The sequence below is a fragment of the Mauremys reevesii genome, linkage group 14, assembly GCF_016161935.1.
Source record: "Mauremys reevesii isolate NIE-2019 linkage group 14, ASM1616193v1, whole genome shotgun sequence".
Lineage (NCBI taxonomy): Eukaryota > Metazoa > Chordata > Testudines > Geoemydidae > Mauremys > Mauremys reevesii.
This window is the reverse complement of record NC_052636.1, coordinates 20,950,849-20,967,790: the sequence shown is the minus strand read 5'-3', so window position 1 is coordinate 20,967,790 and position 16,942 is coordinate 20,950,849. Positions and strand designations below refer to the sequence as shown.

At 51.1% G+C, this 16,942-nt stretch overlaps 1 non-coding gene across 1 annotated transcript; it reads left to right on the top strand.

Annotated features, from left to right (window-relative positions):
• The first annotated feature begins 12,088 nt into the window (after positions 1-12,088).
• TRNAV-AAC lies at positions 12,089-12,161 on the top strand. Its single transcript has one exon. It is a non-coding gene; the product is annotated as a tRNA-Val (tRNA).
• Positions 12,162-16,942: the final 4,781 nt, after the last annotated feature.

Genomic DNA, 16,942 nt, shown 5'->3' with positions numbered 1-16,942 from the left:
CAGGGAAGGGTTTGTCTCCGTGTCTGTCACGGAGGTGGTGGAAGTGACGGATTCTGTGACTTCCTGCAACCTCCATGACTTTTTCAGTGGGCACAGTGGCTGACTCCAGGGCCACTCAATCAACTGGCTCCAGGGACCGCCCAAGCAGCGGCCAATGCGGCTGGCCCGGGGACCACTTGTCCAGTGGTCCCGAGGGCAGCAGGAGCAGCCACAGCCTGGTGGCCTCTGGCAGCACTTCTGGGGACAGCAGCTGGCCCCCTGGGGCTCCCCCCTGCCCCAGCAGCAGCTGGAGTGGCAGCGACTCTCAGGGCTTCTCCCCTGGTAGCTGGTGCTCATTATCCATCAAATAAATCAAAACACTTCCCCCTGCAAGTGGATTTAGCCCGGGACCCTCAGAATCAGCAGCTGTACGCCCCCACTGAGCTCTCTGGTCAGGTGTCCTAGTGCCGGGAGCCTCCGATGTAGATCTTAAAATAGCGTTTTTGCACCAGGGGGGCTGAAATTTTGGACCAGACATTGTAGCTCCACTGTTATTTTACTGAATTGCTTCAAAACAGCAAGTGTAGAAAGTCTCCTAAGTGCCAGGCTCTCTGCCATGGAAAGAGCTGCCCCTGCTCTCCAGGAGTCTGTGCGTTCCACCCAGCAATGTACAAACCTGCTCCACACTGAAGGGGGGTCAGACAGTGACGGTAACGCAAATCTTCAGACTATTAACCCAGGTCCCTTTCTTTAACCCAGAACATCCCAGTCACCTGTTAGCCATGGCGTTATCTTCACCTTCAAATACCTCTCAGGACATTTAACAGAGGGAGTGAACCCCCCCAAATGGCTCCCTATTGAGGCGTTATACCGGACCTGCCCCTGGAGACTGTCTGGTTTTATACTCTTAGAGCTTTTTCTCTTCAAACCCCTTATCCCAATCTCTGGGCCAACCTCCGCATTTCAGAGTTTAGAATTTACTCTCATCACCCTCCTATGGCACTTTCCATGTGACTGAGACAAAGCAAGTGGGGGAAGCTCCGTGGCTAATGAAAATCAATGCTCTAGGTAAGGCCTGAACTCACACCCACAGCTGTATTTCCCCCTGCATGAGCCACTATAGGTGCTTCTTAGACAAACTTGGGTGGTCGGTGGTTATGTGTGTCTGTGCTTCACCACTTTGGCTGCTCTGTGAAAAGCTGATGGTTCAAACAGAAGCTGGTGGGGTTTTGTTTTGTTTTAAGCAATTAGAGTCTAGTACATTTTAACAGGCAGAAAATGTCCTATTCTGGTCTAGCCCTATTTGACTCCTTCTGCCCATCTTCTTCCTTCCCCCTCAGTGTCTTTCCTTCCCCATTGGGGACATGCAGAGATGAACCCCAGTCAGCCAGAGAGCAGGCAGCTAACCAAAACCTCCATTTTATTTACAGACACAGAGAGCTCACTCAGCCGGTTGAAACCGGTTGAGCTAACCCATAATAATCTAACTCAGTTGCCATAGCAACAAAAACCATGACAACCAAATACACAACAGTAAGTCTTCCCGAGGCGCGATGGAATGTAACGCAGCGAACCACTGGCCAGGCGGTCGGGGCGAAGGGCATTCACTGGAGGTACAAGCTTGTGAGTGACTCCTGAACACAGGGCCCCTTCCCCTTTTAAGGACCTGCTCCTCATGGCTTGCGACTGGAGATGACTTGGCTGCATCTGGTGGGTCACACTCCACCTTGGGCAGTGTCCATGCTCTGGGTGTGTGAGTGCTGCCTAATGAGAGTCCCAGACACCTTGTCTATCTAGGAGCTTTTCTGATCTTCCAGCTGTTCAACCAGCCCATTCATCCCACAAGCATTGCAGGAGGGAGCGGAAGGGGGAGAGGGAGGGGGAAAGCCACTTCACAGGCATTCAGAGAGGGAGAGGAGACAAAAATGGGAATGGGAGAAGTATAATAGACCTATTGAGCATAGAAATCACTGCTGATCCTACAACAGCAGGGATAGGCCACTAGGAGCTGGGAAAAATTAAGCCCTCATGTTTCTGCCTGGGTCTGAACCAGGGACCTTTTGCGTGTTAGGGAAACGTGATAACCACTACACTACAGAAACTCTGTTGCAGGGCTCTGCCCCTCCCTTCATAAGAACAGAAGAATGGCCAGACTGGGTCAGACCAAAGATCCATCCAACCTCATATCCTATCTGCCAACAGTGGCCAATGCCAGGTGCCCCAGAGGGAGTGAACCTAACAGGTAATGATCAAGTGATCTCTCTCCTGCCATCCATCTCAACCCTCTGACAAACAGAGGCTAGGGATACCATTCCTTACCCAGGCTGCCTAATAGCCATTAATGGACTTAACCTCCATTAATTTATGTGCAAAAATAATGAGGAGTACTTGTGTTACCTTAGATACTAACAAACTTATTTGAGCATAAGCTTTCGTGGGCTAAAATCCACTTCATCAGATGCATACAGTGGAAAAACAGCAGGAAGATATATATATACATAGAGAACATGAAAAAATGGGTGTTGCCATCCACACTATAATCAGCAGGAGAAAAAAACTTGTAGTGATAATCAGGATGGCCCATTTCCAACAGTTGACAAGAAGGTGTGAGTAACAGTAGGGGGACAAATAAACATGGGGAAATAGTTTTACTTTGTGTAATGACCCACCCACTCCCAGTCTTTATTCAAGCCTAATTTAATGGTGTCCAGTTTGCAAATTAATTCAAATTCAGCATCTCTTGTGGGAGTCTGTTGTTGAAGGTTTTTTGTTGTAATATTGCGACTTTTAGGTCTGTAATCGAGTGACCAGGGAGATTGAAGTGTTCTCTGGCTGTGTTTGAATGTTATAATTCCTGATGTCTGATTTGTGTCTATTTATTCTTTTATGTAGAGACTCTCTGGTTTGGCCAATGTACATGGCAGAGAGGCATTGCTGGCACATGATGGCACATATCACATTGGTAGATGTGCAGGTGAATGAGCCCCTGATGGCATGGCTGATGTGATTAGGTCCTATGATGGTGTCCCCTGAGTAGATATGTGGACAGAGTTGGCAATGGGCTTTGTTGCAAGGATGGGTTCCTGGGTTAGTGTTTTTGTTGTGTGGTTGCTGGTAAGTATTTGCTTCAGGTTGGGGAGCTGTCAGTAAGCAAGGACTGGCCTGTCTCCCAAGATCTGTGAGAGTGAGGGATTGTCCTTCAGGACGGGTTGTAGATCCTTGATGATGCACTGGAGAGGTTTTAGTTGGGGGCTGAAGGTGACGGCTAGTGGGGTTCTGTTACTTTCTTTGATGGGCCTGTCCTATAGTAGGTGACTTCTGGGTACTCTTCTGGTTCTGTCAATCTGCTTCTTCACTTCAGCAGGTGGGTACTGTAGTTGTAAGAATGCTTGATAGAGATCTTGTAGGTGTTTGTCTCTGTCTGAGGGGTTAGAGCAAATGCGGTTGTATCTTAGAGCTTGGCTGTAGACAATGGATTGTGTGATGTGGTCTGAGTGAAAGCTGGAGACATGTAGGTAAGTATAGCGTTCAGTATGTTTCCGGTATAGGGTGGTGTTTATGTGAACATCGATTAGCACAGTAGTGTCCAGGAAGTGGATCTCTTGTGTGGACTGGTCCAGGCAGAGGTTGTAGGTGGGATGGAAATTGTTGAAATTATGGTGGAATTCCTCAAGGCTTTTCTTTTCCATGGGACCAGCTGATGAAGATGTCATCAGTGTAGCACAAGTAGAGTAGGGGCATTAGGGGACGAGAGCTGAGGAAGCGTTGTTCTAAGTCAGCCATAAAAACGTTGGCATACTGTGGGGCCATGTGAGTACCCTAGCAGTGCCGCTGACTTGAAGGTACACATTGTCCCCAAATGTGAAATAGTTATGGGTGAGGACAAAGTCACAAAGTTCAGCTGTGACATTATCGGGGATACTGTTCCTGACGGCTTGTAGTCCATCTTTGTGTGGAATGATGATGGAGCGTCTACATAGCCAGACAATCCTGCTGTCAGGGTGCCAATGCCTGAGATGATGGGGCATCCAGGATTTCCAGGTTTATGGATCTTGGGTAGCAGATAGAATAACCCTGGTTGGGGTTCTAGGCTGTCTTATTGCCAAGGGACGGAGAAACTCAGCCAGCCGCAGGGGGTGCAGAACACCATCCTAGTGTGGGGGTGACAGCGCCTCCAAGATCCTGACACCCCTATTGGTTCCACTGCTGGTTGTTTTCCTTTTCCGGTGGGACTTTGGGCAAGTTGCTCCCCCCTCTAGGGCTCCGTCCCCAGCAGGCAAATGGGGATTTCGTACCTTCCCACTATTGGAAAGTGCTGGGAGAATCCCCCAGCCAAAGCTGCTCTGACAGAGCTAAGCAGCATCTGACCATTCAAGGTCAGAGCACGCTGCCCAGGAGGAGGAGTGTGTGGCTCTGGGGTTTCACTTCAGCCCAGTCTAGAGAGAGGGGCCCAGCCATGGGGTTTGGCTCAAGAAGACCAAGTCTCCAATTCGTTAAGGGCGTTTTGAATTCCAGTCCTGAGCTCCAAAGTGCTTGGTGTCATTTGCACATTTTAGAAGCATGATCTCCACTCCATTTTCCAAATCATTCATGAAACTATTGAATAGTACTGGACCGCGGACTGATCCCTGCCGGACCCACGAGTTGCCCCCTCTCTGTTGGGCAGCCAACCATGGAGAAGGGCCCTTGGAGTCTGGGCTTTCAACCAGCTCTGCACCCACATGACACTGATTGCAGCTGGACCGCATTTCCCTCGTTTGCTTCTGAGAATGTCCTACGGGACTGTGTCAAAAGCCTTAGTAACCCTGAGATAGATCCCATCTACTGTTTACCCACCTCCACTTTGCCCGGAACCCTGCCAAAGAAGGAAAGAGGCTGGGTTTGGGATGATTTGTTCTTGACAAATCCATGCTCACTTGTCCTAAGAACCAAATTCTCCTGTAGGTGCTGCTGACAAACTGTTTAAGAATGTATTCCAGTATCTCTCCAGCTATGGAAGTGAGGCTAGCTAGTCTGTAAGTCCCAGGGGTCTCTTTGTTCCCCTTTGAAAGATAGGTCCTGTCTTGTTCATGGATGGGAAGATGTTCTTTTTCAGGGATCTCAGATGAGAACTGGGGCACAACACCTGGTTTGTTAAGGCCACAAACATGGAGGCAGGAACCTCTTCTCTCCTGCTGGCAAAGAACCCCAGGTACCTAAAAGACAGGGACTCACACCCCTGAATGGGCTTTAGAAAAGGCAATGGTTAAAAAGTTTGGCCCGACCATTTCTTGTTTCCGCAGACTAGACATTTTAGCAAACTTTAGAATTCCTTGGTGTTAAACACCGTGAAACTCCCCTTTCTCCTTCACAGAGGGCTTTATCGCCCCTTATCTCACTCAGGCTCACGACTGCCCAGAGTTTGAGAACTGTCCCTGTTCCCATTGGGCAGATGGGGAGGAGCCTGAGGTATAGAGAAGGGAAGTGACCTGTCACCAGATGGATCAGACTGAACAGGTTTCAAACCTCCAGGAGGCTCTTACCTTCTAAACAGGGACGGCTGTTTTCTAGTAAAATCACTAAAAGGGAAGGAGAAAACTCGAAAGAGGTTCCTCCTAGCACTCACGTCCGTGAACCCGAATACTCCCTCAGTCCTCAGAGAGAGACCTGGAGAAGGAGACTTGCTGCAGCAAAGCCACAGGGGTCTCTGAGGTTTCCCTGGCCCCTCGCCCCTGTCCTGCCTGGCTGATGTCAGCATCTCTCTGTGAGGTCACCACCTCCCCACCACCTTCGACCAATAGTCTGAGGTCCTGCAAAAGACCTTTGTGATGTCACTGCCACACCCCTCCCTTGCTGTGCCAATGTCCTGCCCCTGGCCAGGCACTTTTGCAGGTTTGAGCTACTCCCTGTGGATCACCCCACTCAAGGAGCGTTCGTTCTAGGCAGCAAGCCGGCTAGACAGGGAAACCTCAGACGCTGCTCCCAATGCTACACTCAGTTTTTCAGAAATTAGTCGACTTTATGGCCAGAAGAAACCATTAGAGCATCTAATCTGACCCCCTGCATATCACAGGCCTCCTGTATGACACAAGAGTTACTTTGGGGGCAAACACATTCCAAAAAGGCATCTAGTCTTTATTAAATGACATCAGGAGATGGAGAATCCACCACTTCCCTTGGTAGCTTGTTCGTGTGGTGAATCATCCTCGCTGTTGAATATTTGTGCCTTAGTTGTAATATGAATTTGTCTCTTTTCACCTTCAGGCCATTGGGTCTTGTTATGCGTTTCTGTGCTAGATTCAAGAGCCCTTTAACACCCAATATTTTCTCTCCATTAAGGCACTTCAACACGTCAATGAAGTCACCTTTCAATCTTCTTTTGATCAGCTAAGCAGGTTGAGCTCTTTCAATAGCTCCCTAGAAGGCATTTTTCTCCAGCCCTCAGAACCTTTGGTGGCTCTTTGCTGCCCCAGCTCCAATTTCACAACATCTTTTTCAAACAAGGACACCAAAACTGGAGGCAGTATTCCAGTATCAGTCTGACTGATGCCATGTCACCTCCTGTGACGTTATTGACATAATCTGTAACTGTATAGATCACCATTGCGACCGCTGTTCTATTTGTAGCCAATATTGTAGAAAGGTTGTCACGTAAGGGGTCTATGGAGAGGTCCTGATTGGCTGATTATAATTATGCTATTTCTAGATGTGTATCATTTTTATAGTTGACATTATGAATTCCTGCCCATTTCCCCATTGGCTGGAGCATGGCTAGATTGTGTCTGTGGTTAATGATGTTGCTGTAGATTGTTCGTTTTCTGCCTTGGCAATTCAGACAGTCCCTTTTCCCAACATAGCTCCAGCACATCATTAGTTCCAATAACAGGGGCAGCTTTTCTCTGGGGCACTGAGATTTTCTGGGGAGTTGGTGGCTCCTTTCTTTCCTCACCCTGGAGTAAACTCACCTTTTTATTCCATGGTTCATGCTTTATGGAATAACAACAGCAGCTTGAAGAAAGAGGAGAGGGAATATCTCACTGCCAGGGCTGAAGGTGGCCACGTCCCCTCTGTTTGACCGTTGCCATTGCAGGAGAGACGGTGTCAATACAATCGAATGCCCTGGCTCAGACTAGTGACACAGGGAGGTTTTGCTGTTCATGGATCCATGCAAAGGAAATTGTCTCTGTGTGAAACTGAGGAGGGACATGAAACGTCCACAGGGTGGCGAAATACCCTAAGCTAAGGCAGGAGGGGGAAGGAATGGGGCTGAGGAATGACTGACGTGGACTCACCTGGGATTGAAATGACATTTGTTTGTGTCGGGAGTGAGAAATGACACATTAATTCAGATGCAGGGTTGAGGCTTCTTTAGCTGCTTGTCAAACTTGAACTTGATTTCCCTGAAGGGAGAAAGGGAAAGTCTGGGGCAGCCTTGAGTCCCTGGCTGGGTCTCCTGGGCAGTGGAAAACATCCCTTGTTTGGCCCTGCCAAGGGGATTGTGGAGGCTGAGACGTCCCTCGGCTTGGATCAAAGGGGGAGTTGGATGGAATTTATCACACACCCGTCCCTGCTCCCCAGAGCCCCACGGGGAGAAGCTAGAGAAGGGGGGAGTCATTCCTCCCCTGCGCTCCCAGAACAGCTGCTAGCAGGGCCGCCCAGAGGCGGGGGCAAGGGGGGCAATTTGCCCCAGGCCCTGGGTCTTGCAGGGGCCCCCACAAGCAGGAGCGTAGCTGGGGGCAGCGGGGGGGGGCTGCCGCTCCCCCACTGAGCACATTCCCCCCAAGTGGTGCCTTAGTAGGAATTTGGAATAAGGTGGAAAGATCTGGATTTCTCCCCCGCCTCCATCCCCCCCATGCAGAGTGCGGCACTGCTGATTGGCCGCCGGGGCCTGATTGAGCTGCTCCCATTCAGCCTCCAGCAGCCAGACCCCCCCTGGCACACACACACACACATACACGCTGCCTCAGCATGCTGCGGGGGAGGGGCTGTGTGCTGGCATGTGTTTAACTTTGGCTCCAGAGGCAGCCAGTGGCTCGAGCTGCCAGGTGCTAAGAGGAGTCCTGGGGGGCAGTCAGGGAGCAGGGGGGGGGGTTAGATGGGAGGAAGTCTGGGCCTCTGTCCAACAGCAAAACACAAGACTAGAAAAGCAGCCGTTAGCGGGAAGTGCTATCAGCTGGCCCGGGCAGCCTGCCTGGCCCCCAGCCGCTTGCCTGAGCTGTATTGTTAATGCATTTTATTTGGAAGATGCAGCCTGAGTGATTTAAAGGCCCCAAATGCGGCTGAAAGAGCTGGGACAGTTGCAAGCTTTCTCTGCTGGGCTTTTCATAGGGGTCATACAATGCAAACCTGCTTGAGGCTCCGCACAGGAGAGATTTCTTGAGGCCGTCCATGCAGCTCACAGCTTAAGCTCTTCTAAGCTTGCAGCCGTGGCACAAAAGGATTTGGGAGCAGTTAACAATTCTGTGTGGTTAAGAGATTTTCATTTCCTGGGCCCTGCTACCCAATGCCACAGGGGAGACTGAGTGAGTAGCCCGGCTTGTCCTCTGCAATCCCTTCCCTGCGTCTTTCCCTTGTGTTTGCAAGGGTCTCATTAACATGCTGCAACCGAACGCACCTTCCCTCCACAGACACAGTCCTGGCTTCTCCTCCTTCCTCACTTTCTCCTTCTCTCCCTCTCTGTGGTTTTTCTCCATGCCCCGTCCCTGGTCTGTGCTCCCTCTCCACCCCATGCACTGTATTGAGCACGTCTCTGCCTCTCTTGTTCATGGGCCCTGTGCTGGGATGGCAGAGGCAGGGCTATTGTTGTGTTCTCTGCTGGGTCTGTTTGGATCAGACTCTAAAATCAAACGCTCCCTTTGCAAGCAGGATCCATCCGCCTGCTCGCAAGGGCTTCTGGCTACACACTAAAGCCAGGTGCTAGGGCAGAAGCAGCTGCCCATGTACCCTCAATGGCAGGAGCTGTGCGTGGTCCCTGCCCCGCCCCCCCCCCCACTTTGGATTACGGGGTGTGTCTTGGTGTATATTGGGGGTCCTGTCAGGGAGCGGGGAGTGGTTGGATAGGTGTGGGAGTCCTGGCAGTCTGTCTGGGGGCAGGGGTGTGGATAAGGGTTGGGGCAGTCAGGGGACAGGTAGGGTTCTAGGGGGCAGTTAGGGACCAGGGTCCCAGGAGGGGGCAGTCAGGGGACAAGGAGTGGGGGGGTGTTGGGGGTTTTGAAGGGGGCAGGAAGTGGGAGGGAGCGGATGTAATTAGTAATTTGATATGTTGGGTGGTGCCTTTTTTTATGTGTTCGCTTCCCCTCATGTTAGAACCTGGCTACGCCACTGCCCACGGAATCAATATTCTACAGTATTGCAACTTTTTGTCTGGAAGGGGTCCCTGAAATTGCTTTGCCCCAGGCCCCCTGAATCCTCTGGGCGGCCCTGAAAGAGAGGCAGTGGCTGGTGGCACAGGAGGGGGAGCAGGGGTTAGGGTGTAGGGGGTGCAGGAGAGGGGCAGTGGGAGGGGGCACAGGAGGGGGTGCAGGGGTTAGGGGTGAAGGGGTGCAGGAGAGGGGCAGTCGCTGGGGGCACAGGAGGGGGTGCAGGGGTTAGGGTGAAGGGGGTGCAGGAGAGGGGCAGTGGCTGGGGCACAGGAGGGGGTGCAGGGGGTAGGGTGAAGGGGGTGCAGGAGAGGGGCAGGGGCTGGGGGCACAGGAGGGGGTGCAGGAGTTAAGGGCAAAGGGGACACAGCGTAGGGGTTAGAGCACAGGAGGGGGCAGAGTTAGGGGTGGGGGAGGTGCAAGGGTCGGGAGTGCAGGAGCTGGGGATAAAGGGTCAGGGGGATCGTCCAGGGGCGACGGGGAAGGGCCAAAGTACAAGGTTTGCCCAGGGCACCATTTCCCCTAACGCTGGTCCTTGGTAACATGTCTTGCTGGGAGGGGGAGGGGAGAGACGAGGCGTTTTCTCTCTGTTTCTTTCCTCTCCGTTTTCTGCTCCTTCCTTCAATTCCAGAAACCTCCCTTGTGTGTCAGACGGTGCAGTGACGCCCTCCCCACCCCAGGCCTCTGGAGCCTTTGGAGCAGGAAGATCCCAGGAGCTGAGGATGGATCCAGGGGTGAGTAGCTGGCAGGAAGGAGTCCTAGCAGCTCTTCTGGGAGCGCAGGGGAGGAATGACTCCCCCTTCCCTAGCTTCTCCCCGTGGGGCTCTGGGGAGCAGGGAGGGTTGTGTGATAAATTCCTGTAACCCTTCTGCCCCTCTGAGTTGGCAGAAACAAGGGCCGGGTTCAGTATCTAGCGGTTCTGTTTCAATAACACAATGCAAAACTGGCTCGAGCCCCCACCCAGTGACCTGGGACAATTACATACCACCCCCCCGGGCGCCTCTAGGAGGCAATACTTCCCCTCTCGCAAGCAGGGAGTCTGAGCCGCTCCACTCCACCAGCCGTTCCATGAACCACTCCAGTGGTCCCTGCAAACTGCTCTGCTGGGGCAGCAAAGAGCCACCAAATGTTCTGAGGGCTGGAGAAAAATACCTTCTAGGGAGCTATTGAAAGAGCTCAACCTGTTAAGCTTATCAAAAGAAGATTGAAAGGTGACTTCATTGAAGTCTTGAAGTGCCTTAATGGAGAGAAAGGATTGGGTATTAAAGGGCTCTTTAATCCAGCAGAGAAAGGCATAACAAGACCCAATGGCTGGAATGTGAAAAGAGACAAATTCATATTACAACTAAGGCACAAATATTCAACAGCGAGGATGATTCACCACAGGAACAAGCTACCAAGGAAAGTGGTGGATTCTCCATCTCCTGATGTCATTTCATGAAGACTAGATGCCTTTCTGGAATGTGTTTGCCCCAAAAGTAGCTCTTGTGTCATACAGGAGGCCTGTGATATGCAGGGGGTCAGATTAGATGCTCTAATGGTCTCTTCTGGCCATAAAGTCGACTAATTTCTGAAAAACTGAGTGTAGCATTGGGAGCAGCGTCTGATGTTTTCCTGTCTAGCCGGCTTGCTGCCTAGAACGAACGCTCCTTGAGTGGGGTGATCCACAGGGAGCAGCTCAAACCTGCAAAGTGCCTGGCCAGGGGCAGGACATTGGCACAGCAAGGGAGGGGTGTGGCAGTGACATCACAAAGGCCTTTGGCAGGACCTCAGCCTATTGGTCCGAGGTGGTGGGGAGCTGGTGACCTCACAGAGAGATGCTGACATCAGCCAGGCAGGACAGGGATGAGGGGCCAGGGAAACCTCAGAGACCCCTGTGGCTTTGCTCCAGCAAGTCTCCTTCTCCAGGTCTCTCTTTGAGGACTGAGGGAGTATTCGGGTTCACGGACGTGAGCGCCAGGAGGAACCTCTTTCAAGTTTTCTCCTTCCCTTCTAGTGATTTTACTAGAAAACAGCCATCCCTGTTTAGAAGGTAAGAGCCTCCTGGAGGTGTGAAACCTGTTCAGTCTGATCCATCTGGTGAGAGTTGAATTCTAGGCATGGAAAACATGAGCTTAAGGAGGCAGAATTTTATTGCACACCTGGATTTTGTCCCTTAGAATCACTGGGGACATTGGGGGTTTTTCCTTTTTGTTTCACCTCTTGCTCCATCCACTGTCTGATCCCTCTTTTCTCTTCGTCTCTTGCTTCCTTTGTCCTTTCATCTGTTCCCCTTCCAACACCAGGTTTTTTCCTCCTGCTGATAACCGCTCACGTTAACTGATCACTCTCGTTATAGTGTATATGGCAACACCCATTTTTTTCATGTTCTCTGTGTGTATATATATTTCCTACTGTATTTTTAACTGCATGCGTCCGATGAAGTGGGTTTTAGCCCACAAAAGCTTATGCTCAAATACATTTGTTAGTCTTTATGGTGCCACATGTTCTCCTTGTTCTTTTTGCAGATAAATTAATGGAGGTTAAGTGCATTAATGGCTATTAGCCAGGATGGGTAAGGAATGGTGTCCCTAGCCTCTGTTTGTCAGAGGGTAGAGATGGATGGCAGGAGAGAGATCACTTGATCATTACCTGTTAGGTTCAGTCCCTCTGGGGTACCTGGCATTGGCCACTGTTGGCAGATAGGATATGGGGATGGATGGACCTTTGGTCTGACCCAGTATGGCTGTTCTTATGTTCTTATGAAGGGAGGGGCAGAGCCCTGCCACAGAGTTTCTGTAGTGTAGTGGTTATCACGTTTGCCTAACACGCAAAAGGTCTTTGGTTCAAAACCAGGCAGAAACATGATGGCTTAATTTTTCCCAGCTCCTAGTGGCCTGTCCCTGCTGTTGTAGGAGCAGCAGTGATTTCTATGCTCAATAGGTGTGTTATAGTTCCCCCATTCCCATTTTTGTCTCCTCTCCCTCTCTGAATGCCTGTGAAGTGGCTTTCCCCCTCCCCCTCCCGCTCCCTCCTGCAATGCTTGTGCGATGAAGGGGCTGGTTGAACAGCTGGAAGATCAGAAGAGCTCCTAGATAGAGAAGGTGTCTGGGACTCTCATTAGGCAGCACTCACACACCCAGAGCAGGGACACTGCATGGACACTGCCCAAGGTGGAGTGTGACCCACCAGATGCAGCCAAGTCATCTCCAGTCGCAGGCCATGAGGAGCAGGCCCTTAAAAGGGGAAGGGGCCCTGTGCTCAGGAGTCACTCACAAGCTTGTACCTCCAGTGAATGCCCTTCGCCCCGACCGCCTGGCCAGTGGTTCACTGCATTGCAGTTCATTGTGCCTCAGGAAGACTTACCTTCATCGCACCGTCCATCGCGGCGCTGGGGGACACTTATCTGGCAGAATCCTGTGCCTGCCTCTTGGCTTCCCAGGGATGGCTACTTGCAGCCCAGGAGAAGAAGGATGGTTCTGGTGAAAGGACGACAAGCAAAGCTCTGGGAGGAAATTTGGGTGTGGGCTCTGCGCTGGGGGTGGGGTGCAGGAGGGGTGGTGCAGCTCCCAAAGTGACCAGTACACACAACCCTCTGGCAGCAGCTCCTAGATGAGTGGGGCCAGGGGATCTCCATGTGCTGCTGTCTGCAGGCGCTGCCTCCAGAGCTCCCATTGGCTACAGTTCCTGGCCAATGGGAACTGCGGAGTTGGTGCTCGGGGCAGGGGCAGCACGTGGAGACACTCCCCCCCACCCCAGGGGATGCTGGGACATGCCAGCCACTTCTGGGAGCGGCATGGAGGGACGGATGTAGAGTGGGCATGGAGCCACCTTAGTGCTGCTGGCACATCTCTGCACACCCATTGGGGAGGGGAGCAGAGGGCCTCCATGTGCTGCCTGGGGTAGGGGCAGTGCACAGAGCTGCCTCCCCTCCCGGGTCTATTACAGGAGTGGGTGGGTGGGGTCTTTTGGCCTGCAAGGTGCAGCAGGTCGGACTAGATGATCACACTGGTCCCTTCTGACCTTAAAGGCTCTGAGTCTAAAAGGGAGAGGGAAGTAAAGGAATTTAAAAAAAAATAAACCAAGCATTGTAATACCAGGATGACTCCAACTGCTTATTATATAGTCCTGCCCCTTTTTTCCTCCACGGAGTGTTTAATGACTTGTTGTGATTTGGGACACTGATTCTCTCATTCCATTGACAAACTGAAACTAAACCAATTCCCAGTGGAAGAATCATCATATCATTGCATTGGCTGGGAATCAAACCCAAATCAGTTGCTTGGAAGGTAGCTATGCTCACCACTATACCACCAATGCATCTAGTGAAAGTCTCTGATTTTTCACACTTGGTGATTGGTCACCTTACTTCTCAGCATGAGGCAAATGTCTCTGTGGTCTCTGCCGTTCATGGTGGGGAGTTTCCCCACTGATAACAGTTCTTGCTGGGTCGGGGAGGGGAGAGAGAAGAGGCGTTTATTCTGTTTCATTCCTCTCCATTTTCTGTTCCTCCCCTTCCCTTCCAGGGTCCTCCCTTCCATTTCAGACTGTGCAGTGACACCCTCCCCGCACCCAGGACTCTCGAGCCTCTGGAGCAGCATGATCCCATGAGATCCTCAGGGACCAAGGGTCTTTTCCAACTTCCAAGAGACCCCAGCTTGAGTCTAAAGGAAGCTCTGTTCCTTCCTGGGGATCCTCTCTCCCTTCATGGAGATCAAGATCATGAAGCCTCTGCCTTGCCTCCTGGGTCTGAATTAATGTCCCATTTCCCACTATCTGCTCGAAAGAAACAAGTTTCTAACCCAGGTGAGGGCGTTAATTCAGCTGGAATCCTTCACCCACATTCCTTAGGAGATACAGACTCTCTGTGACACAGACTGACCGGGGTTCATCTCTGCATGTCCCCAATGGGGAAGGAAAGACACTGAGGGGGAAGGAAGAAGATGGACAGAAGGAGTCAAATGGGGCTAGACCATAATAGGACATTTTCTGCCTGTTAAAATGTACTAGACTCTAATTGCTTAAAACAAAAACCCACCAGCTTCAGTTTCAACCATCAGCTTTTCACAGAGCAGCCAAAGTGGTGAAGCACAGACACACATAACCACCTACAGCCCAAGTTTGTCTAAGAAGCACCTATAGTGGCTCATGCAGGGGGAAATACAGCTGTGGGTGTGAGTTCAGGCCTCACCCAGAGCATTGGTTTCCATTAGCCACAGAGCTTCCCCCACTTGCTTTGCCCAATTCACATGGAAAGTGCCATAGGAGGGTGATGAGAGTAAATTCTAAACTCTGAAATGCGGCGGTTGGCCCAGAGATTGGGATAAGGGGTTTGAAGAGAAAAAGCTCTAAGAGTATAAAACCAGACAGTCTCCAGGGGCAGGTCCGGGACAACGCCTCAACAGGGAGCCATTCGGGGGAGGGGGTTTCACTTCCTCTGTTCAATGTCCTGAGAGGTATTTGAAGATGAAGATAACACCATGGCTAACAGGTGACTGGCATGTCCTGGGTTAAAGAAAGGGACCTGGGTTAATAGTCTGAAGATTTGCGTTACTGTCACTGTCTGACCCCACTTCAGTGCAGAGCAGGTTTGTACGTTGCTGGGTGGAACGCACAGACTCCTGCAGAGCAGGGGCACTTAGGAGACTTTCTACACTTGCTGTTTTGAAGCAATTCAGTAAAATAACAGAGGAGCTACAATGTCTGGTCCAAAATTTCAGCTGCCCCTGGTTCAAAAACGCTATTTTAGGATCTACATCGGAGGCTCCCGGCACTAGGACACCTGGCCAGAGAGCTCAGTGGGGGCGTAACAGCTGCTGACTCTGAGGGTCCTGGGCTAAATCCACTTGCAGGGGGAAGCGTGTTGATTTATTTGATGGATAATGAGCACCAGCTACCAGGGGAGAAGCCCTGAGAGTCGCTGCCACTCCAGCTGCTGCTAGGGCGGGGGGGAGCCCCAGGGGGCCAGCTGCTGCTCTGGCCACCCCAGAAGAGCTGCCAGAGGCCACCAAGCTGTGGCTGCTCCTGCTGCCCTCGGGACCACTGGTCAAGTGGTCCCCAGGGCCAGCCGCATTGGCCGCTGCTTGGGCGGTCCCTGGAGCCAGTTGATTGAGTGGCCCTGGAGTCAGCCACTGTGCCCACTGCAGAAGTTACGGAGGTTGCAGGAAGTCACAGAATCCATCACTTCCACCACCTCCGTGACAAACATGGAGACAAACCCTTCCCTGCTGTGACTGCAGTTCCTGGAAGGAAAGAGAAGAACAGAAAGTGACGAGAGAAAGAAAAAGAGAGATTCCCTGTCACCTCTCTCCCTGCTGCCTCCCCCCTTGTATTCTGTAACCCCATTTCACTGGGTTCCCTGTGCTGGTGCCATGGGGGTGACACTAGAGTTCTGGGGATTTGGGGGGCTCTTCATTTCTCAACATTTCACCCAAATTTGTCTTTGGGCTGAAATTTCTCCTGTTAGGCCTCTGTCAGAGCTGTACCCCACCCTGTTTGCGGGTGGTGGGGGGAAGAGGGGAGATGTAAATTGCAGAGCAGGCACAGAAGTCGCTCATAAAGGGTCATATTGATCTGGTGACTGGTTCTGACCGGGGTCACACGTCCTCTGACACAGGCTCATGTGCAGAACATGGGAGCTCTGGCTTGTCCTAAATGCTGTAGACTGTGAGTTCCTGGAAAGGGCAGGGGAGAGGGAGCAAGAGGAGAAAGGCAGAGACATTGGAGATGAGGAATTGGGGGGAGAAGAAGGAGAGAACAGAGAGACAATAAATGATTGAAGCAGAACAGGTGTCCCAACTCCATCTTGCTCATCACAGGTAAGAACATAACATAAGAACATAAGAAAGGCCGTACCGGGTCAGACCAAAGGTCCATCTAGCCCAGTATCTGTCTACCGACAGTGGCCAATGCCAGGTGCCCCTGAGGGAGTGAACCTAACAGGCAATGATCAAGTGATCTCTCTCCTGCCATCCATCTCCATCCTCTGACGAACAGAGGCTAGGGACACCATTCTTACCCATCCTGGCTAATAGCCATTTATGGACTTAGCCACCATGAATTTATCCAGTCCCCTTTTAAACATTGTTATAGTCCTAGCCTTCACAACCTCCTCAGGTAAGGAGTTCCACAAGTTGACTGTGCGCTGCGTGAAGAAGAACTTCCTTTTATTTGTTTTAAACCTGCTGCCTATTAATTTCATTTGGTGACCCCTAGTTCTTGTATTATGGGAATAAGTAAATAACTTTTCCTTATCCACTTTCTCAACATCACTCATGATTTTATATACCTCTATCATGTCCCCCCTTAGTCTCCTCTTTTCCAAACTGAAGAGTCCTAGCCTCTTTAATCTTTCCTCATATGGGACCCTCTCTAAACCCCTAATCATTTTAGTTGCTCTTTTCTGAACCTTTTCTAGTGCTAGAATATCTTTTTTGAGGTGAGGAGACCACATCTGTACACAGTATTCGAGATGTGGGCGTACCATGGATTTATATAAGGGCAACAATATATTCTCAGTCTTATTCTCTATCCCCTTTTTAATTATTCCTAACATCCTGTTTGCTTTTTTGACCGCCTCTGCACACTGCGTGGACATCTTCAGAGAACTATCCACGAATACTCCAAGATCTTTTTCCTGACTCGTT